The sequence below is a fragment of the Bubalus bubalis genome, chromosome 15 (assembly GCF_019923935.1).
Source record: "Bubalus bubalis isolate 160015118507 breed Murrah chromosome 15, NDDB_SH_1, whole genome shotgun sequence".
Lineage (NCBI taxonomy): Eukaryota > Metazoa > Chordata > Mammalia > Artiodactyla > Bovidae > Bubalus > Bubalus bubalis.
In genome coordinates this window covers 63,474,545-63,499,332 of record NC_059171.1, presented here as the reverse complement: position 1 = coordinate 63,499,332, position 24,788 = coordinate 63,474,545, and positions in this window count along the sequence as shown.

The window sequence follows — 24,788 nt, the reverse complement described above, 5'->3', positions numbered from 1 at the left end:
GTGGGTTGCCATTTCCTTCTCCAATGCATTAAAGTGGAAAGTGAAGTCGCTCAGTCATGTCCAACTCCTAGCGACCCCATGGACTTGCAGCCTACCAGGCTCCTCCATCCATGGGATTCTCCAGGCAAGAGTACTGGAGTGGGGTGCCATTAACCTCCAATTAAAATAAATAACATTAATAAAAAAAATCATCCAGGAACCAGATTATTTTCATCTCTCTGATCTAGTATCTTCTGTAAATTGGTTTTGCCCTCAAGCTGACTCCTCACTTAGTCTCCATATAGGTTCAGTTCTTCCCAGATTTTTTTTTTTTTTTACATTTTTTACACTTCCAGATTACATTTTGAGGCATGAACATGTATAAATGAAAATAAGATGATCTCTTCCTATATCTCCTTCAAAGTGAGGAAACCAGTGAAGCACCAGGTTTTGCCTCACATTCCACTGGGTCCTACGATTGTTCCTGATCCAATCCTTGTCAAGCAGAATAAGACTGTTCTTATTGGCTTAGACCAATCATTTGATGATTAATGGACATTGGGGAATATATAATTCTCCAAATTCCCTATGCCTGTCAAAAACTTTGGAATATACCAGACCTTCACAAATGCTTCTTAAAAATCATGTATAAACAACTGGATGACAATCAAAGGCATTTAATTTTGGACTGCTTTCTACAATTCTCTTTATAATTTGTTTTTTGATGTTATGTTATTAGTGTTTAATGAAGAGAGTTCTGTATTAGTTTGTTACAGCTGTCATAACAAAGTACTACAAATTGGGCAACTTGAACAACAAAAATGGTCTGAAATCAAAGTGTCAGCAGGCTTCGTTCCTTCTGAAGACTGTCCTCTCTCATTGGCTATCTTCATGTAAAATACATTCCCTCAGTATGTGGGTGTACATCCAGATTTTCCCCTTTTATAAGGACACTGATCATATTGAATTAAGGGCTTACACCTATAACCTCACCTTAACTATATCTTCAACTACCCTGTTTCCACATAAGGTCATATACTGTGGTGCTAGGGGTTAGGACTTTAATATATAAATTTTGGAGGGGACTTAATTCAATCCATAAGAGGTGCATTAAAAAGCAGCATAGGAATTTGGCATTTCTTTCTTGGGTGTATATTTTTAGCATTTTATGATAAAATGCTCTTATGAAATCTCTCAGGAAAAAACTATTTTATTTTTTAATGCCAGTATAAACTTATGTTTCCTCAGCAACTTATATATGTGTATTTTTATCTTGTTGATATTGTGAATGTTATAACTTACCCCATATCTATTTTGCTACAAAATCTTTTCTTACATATTTCTATATATAGCAGTACTCCTGTTTCATTTTACTTCTATCTCTATCTTGATATCTTTATTTTTACCCCATTATCATCATCTAAATAAATCATTTCAAAATGAGTAGGGAAGAATGGAAGAAAGGGAGGAGAGGAGGAAGGAAGGGAAGACGTTTTGAAGGAAGTAGAGAAAAACAGAGGAAGGAGGGAAAAAAGGAAATCAGCAGAAAAGCACACCAATAATTGAATTTAGAGCCTCTAAAAGTATATGAATAATAGCATTTTAGAACACAGCATAAATTTTTGAGGTTTAGCAATATTGTAAATAAGTCTACAGCTGTTCCATTTATTTGTAATAGGCTTATTGGGTTAAAATATGAAAATTTAAGAAAGGCTTAGTACTATTGATTCAGATTAATGGATAAAAATGAAATGGTGACATTCTAATTATGGTGTATTCAGAAAAGAAAGATAACTTTTCCAAGTCCCTGTAGTATTGTGAAATAGGACAGCAAAGTTTTAGCAAACAGGTATTGCTTGAAGACATGTTTCAATGAGTATATAGGAAGGAATAATATTCAGTTAGAATATCATACTAATTTATAAGTGAAGGTTAAAGAGTTTGGAAAGTAGATTCTTTAAAATTCCAATGACAAGATCAACTAAAATTTATTGAACAATTTCCACATGATAGCAAATATATATACTAAGCACTGTATTTACTACACTTCATATAAGCCTTATAATAAGCTTATGATATATGCTTCACTATAATTATCATTTTACAGATAAGTATATCAGGCTCAACTATTTAAGTTTCTTCCCAAAGTATTGAGCTAGAAACCAGCAAAGTTGGGAATAGAACCAGGGTCTGTGTGACACCAAAGCCTGTACTCTTAAAATCATACTACTCTCCCAAATGAAAGATCACTCTATGGGTTTTACTATTCTTCAGTCTCCTTTCTAAATTATCATACATTTTGATTAAGTGTATATTTTATAATATCTTTATAGCTCAAAACTAAGTAAACTGGAGATGATTTAGAAACAGCAAACTTGATGAAAAAAGTCATTATATATCATCATATTTTTAGTAGTATTATAAGAATAATAATATGAAATATCTTAAAGGAAACTGTTACATACTGAAGTCATCAAAAATCTTCAAATAAAATATTTTTCAGTTATTAAATTTAAAAAATGACTTTACTTCATTAACATATTTTTATAGTATGTTTATGCCTGATATGGCTCTCTGTATTTTTTTACCTGTTGCAGCATAGCAAATTACTACTTAAAACGTAACTACTTAAAACAAGAAGCATTTACAATCTCACAATTTCTATGGTCAGAAATCCAGGATAAGCAAAGTTGCATATATCTGAATTAACATCTCTCATGAGGTTGCAATCAAGTTGTCAACCAGAACTGCAGTCTTATCTGAGTCATCAGCCAGGGGAAATCCATTCACAAGATCACTTTGCCATGTTGGCTCAGATGGTAAAGAATCTGCCTGCAATGCAGGAGACCCAGGTTTCATCCCTGGGTCAGGAACATCCCCTTGAGAAGGGAATGGCAACCCACTCCAGTATTCTTGACTGGAAAATTCCAGGGACAGAGAAGCCTGGCGGGCTATAGTACATGAGGTCGCAAAGAGTCGGACACAACTGAATGACTAACACTCTCACTTTCAGTCCCTCTCAGGTGTGGCACTGAGAGCCTCAGTTCTCCTATGGCTGTTGGTGAGAAGCTTCCTTAAGCTATTTCCCAGGTGGGACTCTCCAGTGAGAAACTCACAATAAGGCAGCTAAGTTCCCTCTGAGCAAGCAAACAAGAAAGCAAGAGACTATGACCATGATGCAAACTAGTTTGTTTTTTTTTTTTTTGAAATGTAATCTCAAAAACGATATCTCATCCTGTTTGCCAGATTCTGTTTTTTAGAGTGAATCAGTGAATCCAGCCCACATTCTGCAAAAGGGGAATAGATACAGGAGCGAATTCTTCCCTGGTGGCTCAGATGGTAAATTGTCTGCCTGCAATACAGGAGACCCGGCTTTGATCCCTGGGTTGGGAAGATCCCCTGGAGAAGGAAATGGAAATATACTCCAGTACTCTTGCCTGGAAAATTCCTTGGATGGAGGAGACTGATAGGCTACAGTCCATGGGGTCACAAAGAGCTGGACATGACTGAGGGTCTTCACTTTTTCTTTCACTTACAGGTGTGAATACCAGGAGGTGAGGCTCACTGGGGGGGCCATCCTAGAGTCTGCCTGGCACAATGACTCTACACCATTAGTGATCTAATGCTCACTAATAAAAATCTCAAGTCATCACTGACACACAAAAAATCTCATTTACCCAAGTAGTAAATAAAACATTTTAAACCAATTTTGTTACTGTTCAAGAGTGGATAACAGTTCAAATTACATTTCAAGATTCTAATAGCTGTTTTAATAAATGCCATGTTGAAAAACTGGCGGATACTTCAAAAGGAACTTTTGCTCCAAATTCTTCCCTCACATTCTCTGAAACAATGATACATCTCGAACTTGCAAAGTGTGCATGCATTGTGCAAATGAGAATGGAGGCTACTAGATGGACAAACCAGCTGCAAACACACAATAAGGGCCAATATATGAGGAGGCAACTATTTGTGGCTGCCTCATGGAGTCTCACCCACCAGGAGCTCCTGCCTGAATTCACATCCCACTGCAGCCAGTCATAGAGCATTATGATCTGTGCATCATATTCCCTGGGCACCTGGGACATGAAATTCTCCAACATCTCCAGGATCTCTCATTTATGGTGGTTGACAGCCATTCTGCAGCTTGCTGCTGGAATATAGCCAAGAGGCAAAGCACTTGTTTGAGCACGTTCTACACTAGTGCTTCTCTGACTTTACTGTTCATGCAAATCACCCAGATATCATGTTAAAACTCAGACTCTGATTAAGTAAATACAGCATGAGGTCTGAGATTCTCCATTTCTGTACAGTTCCCAGTGGATGCTGCTGGTGGTGAGTAGCAGGTCTCTATACAACAAAGTTGGATGTCAAACACCACATATCACTCGTTGTATTTTTTGCTGCCACTGGGAACAGTGAGCGAATACTGCCAGACCCCACTCCTCAAGAATATAATTTGAGGATATAGTAGAGACTGTTGGAGAAGGCAATGGCAACCCACTCCAGTGTTCTTGCCTGGAGAATCCCAGGGATGGCGGAGTCTGGTGGGCTGCTGTCTCTGGCATCGCACAGAGTCGGACACGACTGAAGCGACTTAGCAGCATCAGAAGAGACTGTAGTTGGTCTACCTCGAAAGCCTTAGATCTCTTATTTTTCTGTTCTCATCCTCCTGCTTCTATGGGCTTTGCTTAGGGCTCACACCTGGTACATATATTCAGAGGATTACCTCTGAGCTGCTGGTGCTACTTTACCCATACTGCCCTCACTTATCAAGAGCCAGTGGTGCTTGGTAGATTGTGTCCCTCTGGGGCTGTCTATAGCCAATGACTGAACTATTGCAGGAGTAGGAAAGCTCAGCTTTCTTACTTCAAGCTGGGACAAAATCTGAGCTGTATTTTATGCTCCAGAGCTCCCTGCAACTTCCAGCTGAGTCTGGTGCTTCACTAAGGGAATTCTACCTGCTCATTTCTGTTCCTTCTGTTTCCTGCTTCCCCCACTCTTTTGCAGGTGTCTTCTTACACACAAAAAAATCCCTTATGCACAAATTATTTTCATAGGTATATACACTGGAGGAAGCTGCTGGCTCTTTGAAGCAAGCCAGCCTGACTAGGACTTCCTAGGCCCTTTCTTCTTTCCTAGGGCCCAAGGACATCAATATCTATGGAACATGTGTGCATATGTGTCCAGTTGCTTCAGTCATGTTTGATGTTTTGTGACCCGGTGGACTATAGCTCACCAGGTTCCTCTATCCATAGGATTCTCCAGACAAGAATACTGGAGTGGGCTGCCTTGTCCTCCTCCAGGGCATCTTCCCCACCCAGGGATCGAACCGGAGTCTCCAGCATCTCCTGCACTGGCAGGCAGATTCTTTACTACTGAGCCACTGGGGAAGCCTCATCTACAGCACATATATAACTTCGCGATGCTCTGGGCTACAGAACCTGTTTCGTCTATATATGCTGTGTGGCAAGAACCATGGGACACATAATAGTTTGCAGCTTCCGTCCTGTTCGCTAATCAACAAGGCAAGATAGTCACCTGTTTCTAAATGTGTAGGCCTCGTGTTTTTGACATGGATGTCACAGAACCACCACATCCTCATTTGTCATTTTAAAAAAGAAAAAAATGCATGGCAGATGTAACATTATTTGCAGGCTCTTTTAAGTCACTTTTGCCAGTGATTCCTAATTTTTTCAGGAAACAATTTTCATTGACATGTGTCCTCCAGCCTTTGCTTTTTGGCCTACAGTGTGTGAACAAGCATGATGAAGACATTAACAATTTTATTTAAAGTATTTGCATTTTATTTTAAAGACAAAACAGGAAGTCCTTGATTTTGCTGGCAGACTTTCAGTATTTGAATTCTATTTAAAGTGAATTATGAAAAAAAAAAAAAGCTTATGTTGGGAAAGAGGCTACAAATAGCTTATGAGCCTTATGTAATAGACTAACATCTCATTATTATGATATGAGTTTGTTCCGACTGGTGGATAATTCAAAGCAACTGCTTGTTCCCTCAGATGCCTTGTTATTCTTTAATAAAAATAGCTAAACCTTAGTTCACTGAAACTCACTTATTTTTAATTTTTATTTCCTGCTCACCTGATTCATTAGTTTTCACCATAAAGTTAAAATCAAGCTAAGGATTATGAAAACCAAAAATTGGTGATAATCTGAGAACTATACCTTAAATGTAACTGTATTTCCCCCTCTTTGAGTAAGCAGCTTTGGACCCGTTTTTTTTCCCTGCTGCAGGTTTTAATAATAGTATTTAAGTTGGGTGTTTCTTTCTGCAGTTAATCAAAACTAGTTCCCAACGAGACTGAACTTAGCTTTTCCACATTTAAACTGCAGCTGTTTTTCGTATGGTGGTGTTCCAGAAAAGATCTGCAGCCTCCCAGCCCCAGGAGAAGGTGGGCAGAGTATGAGAAAGTTTTGTCTTCCACCATTTCCTGCCTTTTCTGTCCCTGGAACAAGCCAAACAAAATGATAAGTAGTTCTGTCCTTAAGAAAGTCCTTACTGCCATCTTTTTTTTTTCCTCTGTTGAAGCAGTTTAAACACTCAGCACGAGTTTTTGGCTACTCATGTCTCCTGAGGGGAGTAAGTGCTAAGGAGTATTTTCTGTTATATTCATGCTTTTACTGTAATAATGTGACATAGGCAGTGACCGAAAATGATCATTTTCACTCAAAAGATGCTTGTCCGGCGCCTGCCATGAGTCTACAGCACGGATGGAATAGAGATGAGAAAGGCTGCTTCCTTCCCTTGACAGATTTCATGATTTTGTTGCAGTAACTCACAAATAAGCAAGCATTTTTAAAACAATGAAGATGAATTGCTTCAAAGAAAGCAATTTTTTGCTGGTCCTTTGTCAGATTAGAATTGGGCTGGCCTCTTCACAGACACAGTTCATCTCTGGACCTTTTCTCATATAAATCCTCTGGCCTAGAATACCCTGGAGCCCCTTCCTCGTGACTTATCATCTACCCAAAATCTTACCACTAGAAAAGAGCTCACTGAAGGCCTTCCTCATCTGAGAAGACTGCTTGGCTCCCTCCAACCGACGGAAGACTTTCTCTGAGTCACCTTCCTGTACTTTGATATAGCAAGGCCAAATTCATATAATATCACACTTTGAACTTTCTTTCCCATCCCCTTCTTCCCAATAATTTTCTTCTAGTCATTCAGAGGCCTCGATCTTACCTTGAGTGAAAGTAAGGATTTTAGCACAAAAATAAAGAATGTGAGAAAAATCTAATGTTTGTTCATTTGTTGTATATCAAGATAGGCTTTTGAATCTGAAGAAAGTACCAAATAAAATAAAATAGAAAATAGAATGAAAAAGAACCAGATAATCCATTCCTTAATTCCTGTATCTGTAGTCAAGGGAAACTACTGGTGGACATGGAGATTTCAGCAGAACCAGTTTCTTGGGAATGCTAACCAGCATGAGTGGCCAGGAACAAGGTGATATGTGGATATTCAAGGTAGTAACAATGTCATACAAAAGAAGAAGCTAAATTAGAGTGGCTTCATGGTAGTAGGGTATGGACTATCTGTCAACTTCCTTCTATAGCTGCCAATGAATCATCCAGAAGAAGGCAATCCACCAAGCCCCAGGGCTTTCCTCAATGTCACTAGAACTGACCATTGTCCTTTGTCAAGGATCCAAGACAATATGAAAGTTGTAGCCTACTGTTGCATAATGCTGCAAAATTGGCCCAGAAGGAAGGCTTCCCTCCCTTCACTCAACTAAATTAAAGAAAAAAAAAAAAGACTTTTTAAACTTAACTCCCAGGAGATGATGTGGAGGGTTGTACACTATAAAGTTCAGTTCTAGAAACTGGGTAGGACTGGAGAATGGTGAAGCCCGATCCCACTATATTTTAAATTCCATATGGTTATTATATTTTTATATATTTATGTCTTCAGTCTACAACTGGAGATGAAATATGTTTTGGTTAAGACAAGTCATATTTTTGTGTATCTCTAAAGCACTTAACAGAAGCAGAAGATATTAAGAAGAGGTGGCAAGAATACACAGGAGAACTGTACAAAAAAGATCTTCATGACCCAGATAATCACGATGGTGTGATCACTCACCTAGAGCCAGACATCCTGGAATGTGAAGTCAAGTGGGCCTTAGAAAGCATCAATATGAACAAAGCTAGTGGAGATGATGGAATTCCATTTGAGCTATTTCAAATCCTGATAGATGATACTGTGAAAGTGCTGCACTCAATATGCCAGCAAATTTGGAAAACTCAGCAGTGGCCACAGGACTGGAAAAGGTCAGTTTTCATTCCAATCCCAAAGAAAGGTAATGCCAAAGAATGCTTAAACTACTGCACAATTGCACTCATCTCACATGCTAGTAAAGTAATGCTCAAAATTCTCCAAGCCAGGCTTCAGGAATACATGAACCATGAACTTCCAGATGTTCAAGCTGGTTTTAGAAAAGGCAGAGGAACCAGAGATCAAATTGTCAACATCCACTGGATCATGGAAAAAGCAAGAGAGTTCCATAAAAACATCTATTTCTGCTTTATTGACTATGCCAAAGCCTTTGACTATGTGGATCACAATAAACTGTGGAAAATTCTGAAAGAGATGGGAATACAAGACCACCTGACCTCCCTCTTGAGAAATTTGTATGCAGGTCAGGAAGCAACAGTTAGAACTGGACATGGAACAACAGACTGTTTCCAAGTAGGAAAAGGAGTACGTCAAGGCTGTATATTGTCACCCTGCTTATTTAACGTCTATGCAGAGTACATCATGAGAAACGCTGGGCTGGAGGAAGCACAAGCTGGAATCAAGATTGCCAGAAGAAATATCAGTAACCTCAGATGTGCAGATGACACCAGCCTCATGGCAGAAAGTGAAGAGGAACTCAAGAGCCTTTTGATGAAAGTGAAAGTGGAGAGTGAAAAAGTTGGCTTAAAGCTCAACATTCAGAAAATTAAAATCATGGCATCTGGTCCCATCACTTCATGGGAAATAGATGGGGAAACAGCAGAAACAGTAGCAGACTTTATTTTCTGGGCTCCAAAATCACTGTAGATGGTGAGTGCAGCCATGAAATTAAAAGATGCTTACTCCTTGGAAGGAAAGTTATGACCAACCTAGATAGCATACTCAAAAGCAGAGACATTACTTTGCCAACAAAGGTCCATCTAGTCAAGGCTATGGTTTTTCCAGTGGTCATGTATGGATGTGAGAGTTGGACTGTGAAGAAAGCTGAGTGCCGAAGAATTGATGCTTTTGAACTGTGGTGTTGGAGAAGACTCTTGAGAGTCCCTTGGACTGCAAGGAGATCCAACCAGTCCATTCTGAAGGAGATCAGCCCTGGGTGTTCATTGGAGGGACTGATGCTAAAGCTGAAACTCCAGTACTTTGGCCACCTCATGCGAAGAGTTGACTCACTGGAAAAGACTGATGCTGGAAGGGATTGGGGGCAAGAGGAGAAGGGGACAACAGAGGATGAGATGGCTGGATGGCATCACCAACGTGATCAACATGAGTTTAAGTAAAGCCCGGGAGTTGGTGATGGACAGGGAGGCCTGGCGTCCTGCAATTCAGGGGGTCGCAAAGAGTTGGACACGACTGAGCGACTGAACCAAACTGAACTGAAAGCACTTATGGAGCTTCCCAGGTGGTTTAGTGGTAAAGAATATGCCTGCAATGCAGGAGATTAGGGTTCGATCCCAGGGTTGGAAGATCCCCTGGAGAAGGAAATGGCAACCCATTCCAGTATTCTTGACTGAGAAATCTCATGGACAGAGAATCCTGGTGGGCTACAATCCATGTGGTCACAAAAGAGAACGACTGAGAGACTAAACAACAACAAAACACAGAAACTCAATGTGTAAAAGCATTGATTAATAAGATAACCTTTTCAAATCATTTGTACAGTAATAGATTACAATATCAAAATTTAAATTTGGAACTTCTGATCTTTTTAAAATAGTTTCTCCTAAAGCCCACATCAGTTCCTGAAGTGAGTTAAGTACTGGTGGATAATATATACACTTTACCCCACTGGAATTATTGTAACTTTTAGAAACATCCACTCACTTTTGTCCTTAGCATTTACTCCAAGATCAAGGTTAGAAGTAAATGGGAAAAACCCTGGACCAGGAATCTTATAACACTTTTATGAAGTCTTTCTTGACCAACTACACTTAAAGGGAGGAAAAGTCCCTCTTAATGACCCCTATTTTATCCTACTGATATTTCCACCATCACCCCTGTTATAACATAACCCTTCCCTATTTATACAGTTCACACATACACTCTCTCTCTCTCTACAAGAGTAGTTCTCAACCAAGAGACATTTAGAAATGACTGGAGAATTTTTGTTGTCACATTTAGTGTATGTGTATGTGTGTGTGTGGCAGGATAGCAGCACAGGCATGAGGGTAATATTGGCATCTAGTAGGAAGATGCCAAGGATGCTGCTAAATATTATACAATGCACAGGATCAGTCCCCAAACAAAAACTTATCTGGCCCAAAGCATCAGTAACTCTGAATTGAGATCTTGCTCTAGGGTATAAATCTCTTGAAGGCAGGGATTACGGATTATTTATCTTTCATCTTAAATGCCTGGAATATAGTAATTTATCAGTAGTATTGTTGTTATTGTTTAGTCCCTAAGTCATGTCTGACTCTTTGTGACCCCATAGACTAGTCCACCAGGCTCCTCTGTCCATGGGATTTCCCAAGCAATAATACTGGAGTGGTTTGCTATATCCTCCTCCAGGGGATCTTCCTGACCCAGGGATCGAACCCATGTCTCCTGCATTGGCAGGCAGTTTCTTTACCACTGAGCCACAAGGGAAACCTCATCAATAGTATAATAATAAACTAATGCAATAAATAGTGCCATAAAGCAAATTTATGACAGTAAAGCTACTGTTATAAAGAGAGACCTCTTTCAGGTCTCAAAAACTGTGTCTTCATATTGGGCCAGGTATCTGTTACTTTGTTTTCTCTTTTGCAGGCCCCCAAGTTTTATCTATCTTCTAAAGGTGAGCAACAGTATGTGTTAAGTGCTTACATATGTGCAGACACTGTTCTCAGACCAAGGATAAGGCAGGAACAAAAAGAATCCCTGCCCAGCTCCTCTGTTATCTTCAAATAAGGCCATGACATAATGAATGATTTTTTAAAGCTTTTAAAAAATGATTAATTTAAGGGTTTTTCCTTCCAGTAATGACAGAGAAGAGCAAGCATAGCATGGATATTGTTTAGGAAAACTTAAGGTGAAAGAACTCGGACTGCCTTCATTTAGATCCCTTCTTCAACTTTCTGGGAATTTACTTAGAACTTCTTGCGTTACTTATTTCTGTTTGTGGGAGAGAACATTACTATTTTCATGCAGATGAGAATGCTTCCAGAAAATATGCTAGAGTGGACATCGTGGAGTGCAGAGACAAAGCAAACTTTGAAGATAAAACATAAATGGGCTCACGCTGTAAGGGACATATTACTAAGGAGTCTAGATGTCACTCTGTGGTCAATGGACAGTAGTTCATGAGCTATAGTTCACTCTGGAGCTGGCAGCCCAGTCCTTGTCAGTATATTGGTATAACTCTGAAATGAATTTTCATACAAAAGGAGTTTCACTGACTTGAAAGGGGTCCTTGCTTCCTGAAAGAAGTAGCACTCTCCAATAGAATTTTCTGCAATAACAGAAATATTCCACAACCAACCTTTTATTACCTTTTACTAATAAAACTGAAATTGCTTGGCAGAGGGCACGATTCAGGTTAAGGACAGAGGCCAACAATTCAATCTGCCTTAAAGTCCTAGATTGTATCAGTAGTCTCCAGTAGAGCAGCCACCAGCCACATATGGCTATTGAGCACTTTAAATAGTTAGTGCTAAGGAATGAATTTTTTATTTTAGTTTACTTTAATTAACATAAATGTAAACACACTTTTGGCTAATGATTCTGGTAGTAGACAATGCAAGTTTGGGAAAAAATCTGTGCTCTAGATTCGTACTATATAATAGAAATATAATGTGTGCCACAGATACATTTTTAAGTTTCCCAGTAGCCATATTAAAAAAGTAAAAAGAAAAGTAATTTTAATAACATGTTTTATTTAACCAAATTATTCAAAATACCATTTTAATATTTAACCCATATAAACAGCTATTAGTGAGACAATTTCCATTATTTTAATTGAACCAAGTCTTCAAAATCTATTTTACACTTAACAGAAAATCTCAGTTTGGGCATTGAAACATGTATAATATCATATGTGAAACAAATCGCCAGTCCAGGTTCGATGCAGGATACAGGATGCTTGGGGCTGGTGCACTGGGATGACCCAGAGGGATGGTACGGGGAGGGATGTGGGAGGGGGGTTCAGGATGGGGAACACATATACACCCGTGGCAGATTCATGTTGATGTATGGCAAAACCAACACAATATTGTAAAGTAATTAGCCTCCAATTAAAATAAATAAATTTAAATTTAAAAAAAATCTCAGTTTGGGTGTTAAATTTCCAATGGTTAGCATGGAACATAGTCTTACAAAAATAATGAAGTTGTGTTTAAGAGATAACTCTTTTATACTACTTTCATTTTTTAATTTAAAACTATATTAATTACAATTAATATAAAACTTTTTTCTTCCTGGGTCACGCTAATCCCATTTCAAGCACTCAACAGACACATGCGACCGTGGCTCCCATAGCATTCAGTGTAACTCCAGATAAATAAAAAACTAACAAAATTTAGATAAAACATAAAATGCATTGATCTTGCAGTGAGAGCTTCCCTGGTGGTTCAGACAGTAAAGAGTCTGCCTGCAACGCGGGACACCCAGGTTTGCTCTCTGGGACAGAAAGATCCCCTAAAGAAGGTGAATGTCAACCCACTCCAGTATTCTTGCCTGGGAAATCCCATAGACAGAGGAGCCCAGCAGGCTACAGTTCATGGGGTCGTACAGAGTCAGCATGACTTAGCAGCTGAGCATGCACACAGCACATAACAAGTTATTTTGTCCATGGGGTCGCAAAGAGTCAGACACAACTGAGCGACTGACACACTGCAGTGAGAGTAAGGTAATAAGTGTGATGAAAGGTGGACACTATACAGATTTAGATGGTAGGACTTCCTACCAGAACAAAAGTAGAAAATGAAACAACTTGCAGAAATGAATTTCCCCATTTCCTGTTTCCATTTTCACTCTCTAGCTCATTCTTTTGGAGGCTACAATATTTCCAGCATGTTAATCTGGACAACACCACTCCCACATGTTCTCCCCATTAAGAAAAACCTTTCTATAAATACAGAGCTTCGGGGATTCAGCCCAGCTTGTGTTAGATCCTCACACTTCATTCTGCTTCACCACTTTATTCTCAGGGCAGCACTCCCCTGCCTCCTTGGGGCTATAACTATTCTGGCTCACATTGCTAGCATCTCCTACCCTCTGGTTCAACAGGATAAGCAGCTGTTAAGAGGACAAAAGAGTACTATACACTCTGGATCCATCTTCCTCCTCTCACTATTCTCTGTCTCAGACAGATCATATGTGAGAAACTCTGCTTATTCAAGGAGAAGTAGGCTTGATCATCATTTTCAGCCTCCTATATCCAATTTTCTTCCCATTTTCTTACCCCTCTGGAGTATTAATGAAGAACTTGGAAATGTCAGAGAGGATGACAGGATGTTACCTCTAAAAGGATACCCTATCCCTCAGACTTTGAAATAATCCAAGTCTCTTAATACATGCAGTTCACATCTCATGAAGGTCATCCATGTCCAGGTGCAAAGAAGGCCCCAAAAGGATGTAGGAACTTCTATTAAGGAACCATTGCCAGTTTTTCCTTGGAATATCTTCCCTTGAAAATGAGAGACCGGCCCCCAGACACTCATTGCTAGTCAGCCAACTGGCACATTTGAAATTTCCTATTCCATTTTTGGACAGTCTAAACTTGTCATAGGTTTCAGAGTTTTCTGTAGGGCATTCTTTTTTTAATGGACCTCAGGTGCAGAAGATTGAGTTAATCATTTCCCCAGTTCATAATATTTTATTATCTTTGGCTCAGGAAAGTCCTATTTATTTGTTTATTTATTTGTTCATTCATTCATTCATTTTCTATGTATGTACTTTTTATTGATATAAAGTTGATTTACAATATTGTATTAGTTCAGGTATATGGTGTAGAGATTCAGTATTTTGTAGATTCCCTAAAAAGTTATTCTAAAATAATGACTATAGTACTTTTATCCCCTTTTCTCACTTCTAAGTCTCCCTACAGAGGCAACCATTATATGCTGTTTAATACCTTCCTTCTATTTAAACGTTCTTATGTAAGATGTGCAATTTTTGTGTGCATGTAATTTTAAACTATATAACTTATGTTATATATTACTTCTTTCATTTCTTATTTTTTCACTGAGGTCTCTATGTTGAAGCTTTTTCCATGTTGGTTGCTATATGTACAACTTATCTGTTGCTTCCAATTGTTGCATAATTTCCAGTGTTCATCCAATGAGTAGGTCACTCAGCCTTTCCAAAAGATTCAGGAGAATCTGTGAGTTCAAATACAATCAAATGGCTAAAGAAAACCATAAGCAAAGAGCTAAAGCAAACCAGGAGAATGATGTATGTACAAATGGAGACTATCAGTTAATGGAAACTTTAAAAAAGAACCAAGGAGAAACTCTGAAGCTGAAAAGTAAAATAACTGAAATGAAAAATTAGAAGGGTTTAGCATTGAGCAAAGAGAAGAAAAGAACTAGAAAACGTAAAAGAAGACATTCTCTAGTATACGGAGAAGGAATAAAAGATAATAAACAGGGTCTAAGAGATATTGGGGCTTCCCAGGTGGCTCAGTAGTAAAGAATCCACCTGCTATGCAGGAGGTGCAGGTTCGATCCATGGGTCAGGAAGATCCCCTGGAGAGCAGCATGGCAACCCACTCCAGTATTCTTGCCTAGAGAATCCCATGGATATAGGAGCCTGGCAGGTTACAGTCCATAGGGTTGCAAAGAGCCAGACACAACTGAAGTGATTGAGCACACAAGAGACAGGGGGAAACCATCTAGCATACATAAAAGCATAATAGGAATCCCAGAAGGAGAGAAGAGAAAGGAACAGAAAGAATATCTGAAGAAATAATGGCTGAAAACCTCCAAAGTTCACAAGACACTATTACACATATTAATAAAAACTACTCTACATATCTTACAAATGTACTCCAGGAAGAATAAATTCAAACTGGATCCACACTGAGATGCATTATTATCAAAGTGCCAAAAGCCAAAGACAAAAAGAGAACCTTGAAAACAATCTGAATAAGGCCTTTGTACTATGAATAGCTGACTCATTGGAATAGACCCCAAGCTGGGAAAGATTGAAGGCAGAGAGCAGAGGGTGACAGAGGATGAGATGGTTGCATGGCATCACGGATTCAATGGACATTAACTTGGGTAAAGTCCAGGAGACAGTGAGGGTCAGAGAATCTTGGTGTGCTGCAGTCCATGGGGTTGCGAAGAGTCAGACACGACTGAACAACAACAATAACTACTATGAATAGGATCTGGGTGGAGGAAAGGAATGCTCAATCTTTTTGCTTCACCCCCCAGGAATTTAGTCTCTTCAATTGGGAAGTAGAGGGGATGAGATAAGCTAGCAGTTTGCATCTCCAGTTCAAATACTGTAAACCTTGACTGGGAGATGAGGAGAGTGGGAGGCTTTGTCTGCCCAGTGGAGCTTCCCCCAGGCTGAACTCAGAAGTGGGGGGTGAGTGAGGAGGAAGTAGGTTGTGGCTCTAATCCTAAAGACTCTTTTGGTTCTTACGAAGATTTAGTTCAGTTCAGTTCAGTTGCTCAGTGGTGTCCGACTCTTTGTCACCCCATGAATCGCAGCACACCAGGCCTCCCTGGCCATCACCAACTCCCAGAGTTCACCCAAACTCATGTCCATCGAGTCAGTGATGCCATCCAGTCATCTCATCCTCTGTCGTCCCCTTCTCCTCATGCCCCTAATCCCTCCCAGCATCAGAGTCTTTTCCAATGAGTCAACTCTTCGCATGAGGTGGCCAAAGTACTGGAGTTTCAGCTTTAACATCATTCCCTCCAAAGAAATCCCAGGGCAGATCTCCTTCAGAATGGACTGGTTGGATCTCCTTGCAGTCCAAGGGACTCGCAAGAGTCTTCTCCAACACCACAGTTCAAAAGCATCAGTTCTTCGGCGCTCAGCTTTCTTCACAGTCCAACTCTCACATCCATTCATGACTACTGGAAAAACCATAGCCTTGACTAGATGGACCTCTGTTGGTAAAGTAATGTCTCTGCTTTTGAATATGCTATCTAGGTTGGTCATAACTTTCCTTCCAAGGAGTAAGCGTCTTTTAATTTCATGGCTGCAATCACCATCTACAGTGATTTTGGAGCCTAGAAAATAAAGTCTGCCACTGTTTCTGCTGTTTCCTCATTTATTTCCCATGAAGTGATGGGATGAAGAGTTAGTAGGTTTTCTCAAATAAGTCTTCTGTCTTAGGACTTCTCCTAAGGGTTTGTAGGTTTTCTCAAATAAATCTTCTATCTTAGGACCTCTTACTAAGAGTTAGTAGGTTTTATTGAGTAAGTCTTCTATCTTAGGACAATGTACAATACTTTAAAAGCTTGTTGGGTTTGTTTGTTTGTTTTTAATTTTGTTTGTTTCTTTGGCTGTGCTGGGTCTTCATTGCTGCGCAAGACTTTCTCTAGCTGTGGCAAGCTGGGGCTACTCTCTAGTTGTGATGCACAAGCTTCTCATTGCAATAGTCTCTCTTGTTGCTGAGCACAAGCTCTGGAGCCAGAGGGCTTCAGAAGTTGCAGCATGTAGGTTCAGTAGTTGCAGCTCCCAGGCCCTAGAGCACAGGCTTAGTAGCTGCATTGCTCCATGGCATGTAAGATCTTCCCAGATCAAGGATTGAGCCTGTGTCTCCTGCATTGGCAGGAAGATTCTTTACCACTGAGCCACCAGGGAAGCCTGCTTTTTTGTTTTGTTTTTAAATAGTTTTTGCAAGGTTTTTTGTTTGTTTGTTTGTTTCTCACAGAAGTGGGTCCACAGAGCTCCTCATGATGTTATGTGGACATGGAACTCCCCCAATGTGTTACTTTTTAACTATTCCAAGACATCTAAAGGAACAGTGACCAGCCTAGAATTCTTGTACAGCAGTATTGCATCATAAAACTTTCCCACTTGACTCTGCAGAATGCAACAGCATATTCATGACTTCTAAAATGTTAAGTATCCTACAGCTTCTAGAAGATGAAGTCTCACTTTGCCAACACAGCTGGTACCTTCTGCAGAAAGATGGACATTTGTGTCAAGGCCCCTGCCTCTCACTTCCCCCAATCTTGTATTTTCTGCATCTTTACAGTTCCTAGCTGCTGCTGCTGCTGCTGCTAAGTCACTTCAGTCGTGTCCGACTCTGTGAGACCCCATAGACGGCAGCCCATCAGGCTCCCCCGTCCCTGGGATTCTCCAGGCATGAACACTGGAGTGGGTTGACATTTCCTTCTCAGATGCATTAAAGTGAAAAGTGAAAGTGAAGTTGCTCAGTTGTGTCCAACCCTCAGCGACCTCATGGACTGCAGCCCACCAGGCTCCTCCATCCATTGGATTTTCCAGGCAAGAGTACTGGAGTGGGGTGCTATTGCCTTCTCCCACAGTTCCTAGCTACCCAGTGTTTATCAAAAACTGTGGACAATTCCTCCTTCCTCACTGCAGGCCACAATTTGTCATTAAAGTGCTCACTGACAGAAAGACACTTGTACTTCCTGTGTAACACAGAACCCCTCAACACTATGCCTCTATTGTCTGTCCGATTCCCCAATTTACACATGCATAGCTCTGACTCCATGGAGCTGGAGCTGGAAACTAAAGACTGAGACATGTATCCCTTGATCCTCAAAATATTAATTCCTCCCTCTTTGCCTCTGCACACATGAAACCCTAATAAAAATCTTTATAGAAATCTGTTCATGATGGCTTTCTGCATGTTAAATCTACATATTTTTACCCATCTCGCAATAGAAACTCAAACTTTTGCTACAGCAAGAGTTGGAAAACTGTGGCCTGTAGGCCAGATCTGGCATACCACCTGTTTTAGTACAGCCTGTGTGTTAAGAATGGCTTTTACAGATGGATATTTGTAATCAATTAGATAACAGAGGTTACTAACTTTGAACCCTAGTTAAGTGAAATGTTATCCCCAAAAATAACAATATTTTTTTCACTAATAGAGTCATATTACTCAAAAGTTTATATTTAATAATCATCATATTTTTAATTTCACCATTAAAATTTTGTACATATATACTTCTTTCTTGTCACATAATATGAATATTGTTTATAACACTATCTTCCACTTGTCCTACTGGTTCACAAATTCTAACATATTTACTATGTGTCTCTTTAAAGAAAAGGATTTTTCAGCTGCTACTGGATATCCAAGAGAATCTGAGTTTGAAAAAATGCTAGAGAAGAGTACAAAAGGTGTGAAAATTGGCAAACTTCTGTCTAGGATACAGTATCCTGGATCTGGGGTGAAAGACTATGAGGGCTATTGACAAAGTTGCAAGGCCTGATAGCACAGACACAGATTTGCCACAGATGTGGTCAATTTATTCCTTTCCTGACCAGATGGAGACTATAAAGTCGGAAGCAAAGCAACCCTTCTTTGTACCAGTTCTTTACACTGTCAACACATAAACTCCAGAAAAATGGCAGACACTGTGCTTTCTTCAGGGCAAAACACTTTAAATGAATTTTTATTAGCCTAATTCTCACCCATATGCTTGGCCAACCCACTGTGCAATATTTTATATGCTCCAACTACCTGCACAGTAGCATGATATATTTATGTCAGAGGCCAGGATATAGTAGATATAGTAGAAGCTTTACAGCATAAGAAATAAGAACTTTAGGATTTATCCTACCACTTAACAACTAAGTTCAGTTCAGTTTAGTTCAGTTGCTCAGTCATGTCCTACTCTTTGTGACCCCGTGGACTGCAGCATGCTAGGCCTCCCTGTCCATCACAGCTCCTGGAGCTTACTCAAGCTCATGTCCATTGAGTCAGTGATGCCATCCAACCATCTCATCCTCTGTCATCTCCTTCTCCTCACGCCTTCAATCTTTCTCAGCATCAGGGTCTTTTCAAATGAGTCAGTTCTTCGCATCAGCTGGCCAAAGTATTGGAGTTTCAGCTTCAGTATCAGTCCTTCCAATGAATATTCAGGACTGATTTCCTTTAGGGTGGACCAGTTGGATCCCTTTGCAGTCTAAGGGACTTGAGATTCCCTTATAACTCTCAAGAGTCTTTTATAACAACTAACTAGCCTAATCTATTAAGTGACTTAGTCTACAAAGTCCTTGGTTTCTTCACTATGAAATATAAATTATAACAGGTTAGATACTTATAAGGCTGATTGGTATTCAAAGCTCTTAATAACCAATATAGTATAGGTATTAATCAATCAAAAAGTATATTGATCATGAAGGACAAGTAAGCCATACAAATCAGACTTAATACCTCAATTGTGTGAGGACTGACAAATTGTATGTCATACGCTTAGCACAGTCTGGAACAGTAAGGGCTTCATAATTTTTGCCATCATTACAGTGACACAATTCCTTCTCTTCTTCCTTAAAAATGATTTCCTACTTTATTTGTTAAAATGCACTGTATTTTCCAAATACATATTCATAGTTTCAGAGCTTTCATTTCTTTATTTTTGGTAATTATGCACAATGAAGAAATGTACTCTCTTGAAATAAATATTTGAAAAGGGATCCTTTGACAGGGTTGACATGGTTGGAAAACATTATTCTTTTGTCCACAACACTAAGAATCATAACTGGCAGTGAGATTCTTGCAAGAAGTAAATTTTGTTAAAGATTCAGAGGTCTTAAAAAATAGTTAACTTATAAGAAAATTCTGTGGTAAATTTAACAGGCTTTACTCAAGCTCAGACCACATGGAGAAAACCCTCAGGCAGGAAGGCTTTCATTATTTGTTTCCAGTTTTGATCTGTATACTTTGAGTATTTTCTTGGTTGAAATCAAAACAGAAAATTTAGCATCAGTGATTAGAAGGATCTAACAAGATAACGAAGTTCTACATCTTGATTGGGTCCACCATGATATAGAATAGAATTAATAATTTATTGGCTATCTATTTAATATGCTGAGCAATGTTCTAACTGCTTTGCACTTATGAACTCATATAATCCTCATAACAATTCTATCAGATAGTACACTAGACATCTTTCAATTACCACTTCACATTCCCTTGGTCTCTGCTGTCCAGTATCCCACCACAAATGTAGCAACCAACTCTGCCTATATTCCTACTAGCTTCATGTCATACAACTGATAGCATCTAAATTCAAGCCACCTATCTCAGTCAGTTCGGGCTGCTATACCAAAATCCCATAGGCTGGATGGCTTATAGACAAGTGAAACTTTTTTTCTTATAGTTCTAGATGCTGGGAAGTCCAATCAAAGTCCTCTAGTGAGGACCTGCTTCCTCGTTCATAGGCAGCCATCTTCTAGCTGGGTCCTCAAAAGAGGGAAAGAGCTAGGGAATACTCTGTTGTCTCATTTTTTTATAAGTGAACTAATCTCATTCATGAGGGCTCCACCCTAGTGACCAAATCATATCCCAAAGGCCCCATCTCCTAACACCATCACACTGAGGAATTAGGATTTCAATATGTATACTTGGGAGGAACACAGCAATCAGTCCATTGCACCATCCATTCCATTTGCTTAACTCCAATTTCAAGACTTTTCTCTTGATGCCACAGAGTAGCACACAAAGATAACTAGCTCAATGCCTACATATGCAATCCAGAAATAAAAAGGAGGGAGTTAACCCCTAGGTAAGTGTTTATCAAGGAGAATTCACAGCTGATGGATTAAATTTTTTCCCCAAATGGACAGTCAAATGCTTTTCATATGGCTTCTTACACAGTACTGCAGAATTAAGTAACCAGTAGCTTGTAACAATTGCCAACTTGATAAGGTATCTTTGTATTGGCTCATGCTTCTCTGCTTCACTGCTCTTCCTTTATTCCTCCTCCTTAAACTATATGCTCCAAAATGTACTAACACCTTTCACTATAAAACTCTGTCTCAGATTCATATTTCTGGGGAACTTGGTAAAAATCCAGTTAGTACAAAGAGTAGACTTAGACAATAGACTTTCAAGATTGAATTTTGAAGGCTGATCAATATCCAGGCAGATGGTAATACAATCCCTATTCCAACTGGTAGCTGGGGTGAGGATTACCATTGGAATTCAGTAAAATTAGAGCTACTAAGAATTTTGCCTATTGTTTTGGATAAAGTGCTGGTAGAAGATACAACACTGTATTATATGGTGGCTATGGTGGATTAATGGTATACGGAGCCAATGATAATAATAGTAAGTATAAAGCAGACTGGTTTTATTTGTTGGAAGTCTTGAAAAAAGAAAATAGAGTCATAATAGCCAATTTCAACTCAGGGCAGGATATGAAAGTTATAGGTCCTCTCTCAAGGAGTCTAAAGACTCTACTCTCTTTCAACTGCAGGCCGGATTGTGCTGAAAATCAGGCTGCGGATCTAACTGTAAGGGTGGCAGAACTTTAACAGAGATTAAATGAAAACCTTAACAAATATCTTATATCAAAGTTGGTGCCTGGTAGGAAAAAAAAAAAAAGCTAACTGTGTGACCTAAGAGAGGGATATTTAATGAATAAGCCTGAGACTCTTTTTTTTTTTTTTTTTGGAAAATCAGATTCAGTGAAGTATAATTTAAATACAATAAACTTGCCTCTTTTAAGCTATAAGGCAGTAAATTTTGACAAATTCACACACTCATGCAACCACAACCACACTCAAGATACAAAATCATCCTTAAAAAATTCCCTCATGTACCTTTGTAGTCAAGTTCAGTTCAGTTCAGTTCAGTTGCTCAGTTGTGTCCGACTCTTTGTGACCCCATGAATTGCAGCACGCCAGGCCTCCCTGGCCATCACCAACTCCCGGAGTTCACTCAAACTCACATCCATCAAGTCAGTGATGTCATCGAGCCATCTCATCCTCTGTCGTACCCTTCTCCTCCTGCCCTCAATCCCTCCCAGCATCAGGTCTTTTCAAATGAGTCAACTCTTCACATGAGGTGGCCGAAGTACTGGAGTTTCAGCTTTAGCATCATTCCTTCCAATGAACACCCAGGACTGATCTTCTTTAGAATGGACTGGTTGGATCTCCTTGCAGTCCAAGGGACTCTCAAGAGTCTTCTCCAACACCACAGTTCAAAGGCATCAGTTCTTCAGCCCTCAGCTTTCTTCACAGTCCAACTCTCACATCCATACATGACTACTGGAAAAACCATAGCCTTGACTAGATGGACCTTTGTTGGCAAAGTAATGTCTCTGCTTTTGAATATGCTATCTAGATTGGTCATAACTTTCCTTCCAAGAAGTAAGTGTCTTTTAATTTCATGGCTGCAATCACCATCTACAGTGATTTTGGAGCCCCAAAAAATAAAGTCTGCCACTGTTTCCCCATCTATCTCCCATGAAGTGATGGGACCAGATGCCATGATCTTCGTTTTCTGAATGTTGAGCTTTAAGTCAACTTTTTCACTCTCCTCTTTCACTTTCATCAAAAGGCTTTTTAGTTCCTCTTCACTTTCTGCCATAAAGGTTGTGTTATCTGCATATCTGAGGTTATTGATATTTCTCCCAGAAATCTTGATTCCAGCTTGTTCTTCTTCCAGCCCAGCGTTTTTCATGATGTACTCTGCATAGACGTTAAATAAGCAGGGTGACAATATACAGCCTTGACGTACTCCTTTTCCTACTTGGATCCAGTCTGTTGTTCCATGTCCAGTTCTAACTGTTGCTTCCTGACCTGCCTATAGGTTTCTCAAGAGGCAGGTCAGGTGGTTTGGTATTCCCATCTCTTTCAGAATTTTCCACAGTTTATTGTGATCCACACAGTCAAAGGCTTTGGCAGTCAATAAAGCAGAAATAGATGTTTTTCTGGAACTCTCCTGCTTTTTCAATGATCCAGCGGATGTTGGCAATTTGATCTCTGGTTCCTCTGCCTTTTCTAAAACCAGCTTGAACATCTGGAAGTTCACGGTTCACGTATTGCTGAAGCCTGGCTTGGAGAATGTTGAGCATTACTTTACTAGCATGTGAGATGAGTGCAATTGTGTGGTAGTTTGAGCATTCTTTGGCATTGCTTTTCTTTGGGGTTGGAATGAAAACTGACCTCTTCCAGTCCTGTGGCCACTGCTGAGTTTTCCAAATTTGCTGGCATATTGAGTGCCGTACTTTCACAGCATCATCTTTCAGGATTTGAAATTGCTCAACTGGAATTCCATCACCTCCACTAGCTTTGTTCATAGTGATGCTTTCTAAGGCCCACTTGACTTCACATAGGATGTCTGGCTCTAGGTGAGTAATCACACCATCGTGATTATCTTAGTCATGAAGATCTTTTTTGTACAGTTCTTCTGTGTATTCTTGCCACCTCTTCTTAACATCTTCTGCTTCTGTTAGGTCCATGCCATGTCTGTCTTTTATCAAGCCCATCTTTGCATGAAATGTTCCCTTGGTATCTCTAATTTTCTTGAAGAGATCTCTAGTCTTTCCCATTCTGTTGTTTTCCTCTATTTCTTTGCATTGATTGCTGAGGAAGGCTTTCATATCTCTTCTGGTTATTCTTTGGAACTCTGCATTCAGATGCTTATATCTTTCCTTCAGTTGTAGTCAATCCCCTCCCCAAATCCACAGCCTCTGGCAACTACTGATCTATTTTCTATTCCTAGAGTCACCTTTTCTAGAACATCATGTAAGTGGAATTATATAGTATGAGAGTTTTTATGTCTATGTTCTTTCACTTAACATTAAATTTTAAAGACTCGTTCTTTTTGTTAGCTTGTTCCTCTTAATCAATAAATAGCACTCCATTGTGTACATCACAACTTGTTTATACATTCACCTGAGCCTGAGAATCTTGAACCTCCAGATTCCCTGCATCATCCATTCCAGTGAAAGCATTCCTGTCCCACTTGCCAGAAGATAATTTTCCCTTAGCCGGAGACCTTGTACTGTAAAGGGCCCCACAAACAAAGCAGGGAATTATTACCCTGCCTCAGGAGGAAACAGAACACTACCAAGGGAATAATAGAATCTCTGTGTGCTAGAATAACACCTTCCCAAAATGTTCATGCCCTAATCCCTGATACCTATGAATATCACATGCCAAAAGAGACTTAGCAAATGTGATTAAGATTAAAACCTTAAAATGGGGAAATTTTTCTGGATTGGTCTGATTTAATCATATGAGAAAGAGAAGGTCAGAACAATGTGACTAGAGAAGAACTCAACTCCTTTTGCTGGCTGTGAAGAGGGAGAAACAGGGCCACCAGCCAATTAATGTGGCAGCCTTTGCAAGCCACGAAGAGTTCTCAACTTACAGTCAATAAGAAACTGGGGACCTCAGTCCTACAACTGCAAGGGCCTGAATTCCAGCAAAAACCCAATGAGCAGGAAACGTTTTCTCCCCTACAGCTTCCAGAAAGGACAACTGATTGCTATGTTACTCAAGTTTTAAAATTAAAAAAATAATAATCAAGTTCAGATAAATAAAGGCCTGTGTCAGGAACCAGAATGAAAATATAATTCTTTCATGTTCTTTGAACAGATTTTTTTAAGTTTTGACACAAGGTTTTAACACAGTAAAAAATTATGATTCTTCATCCAGTTTCCAGATTCAAGTCAGT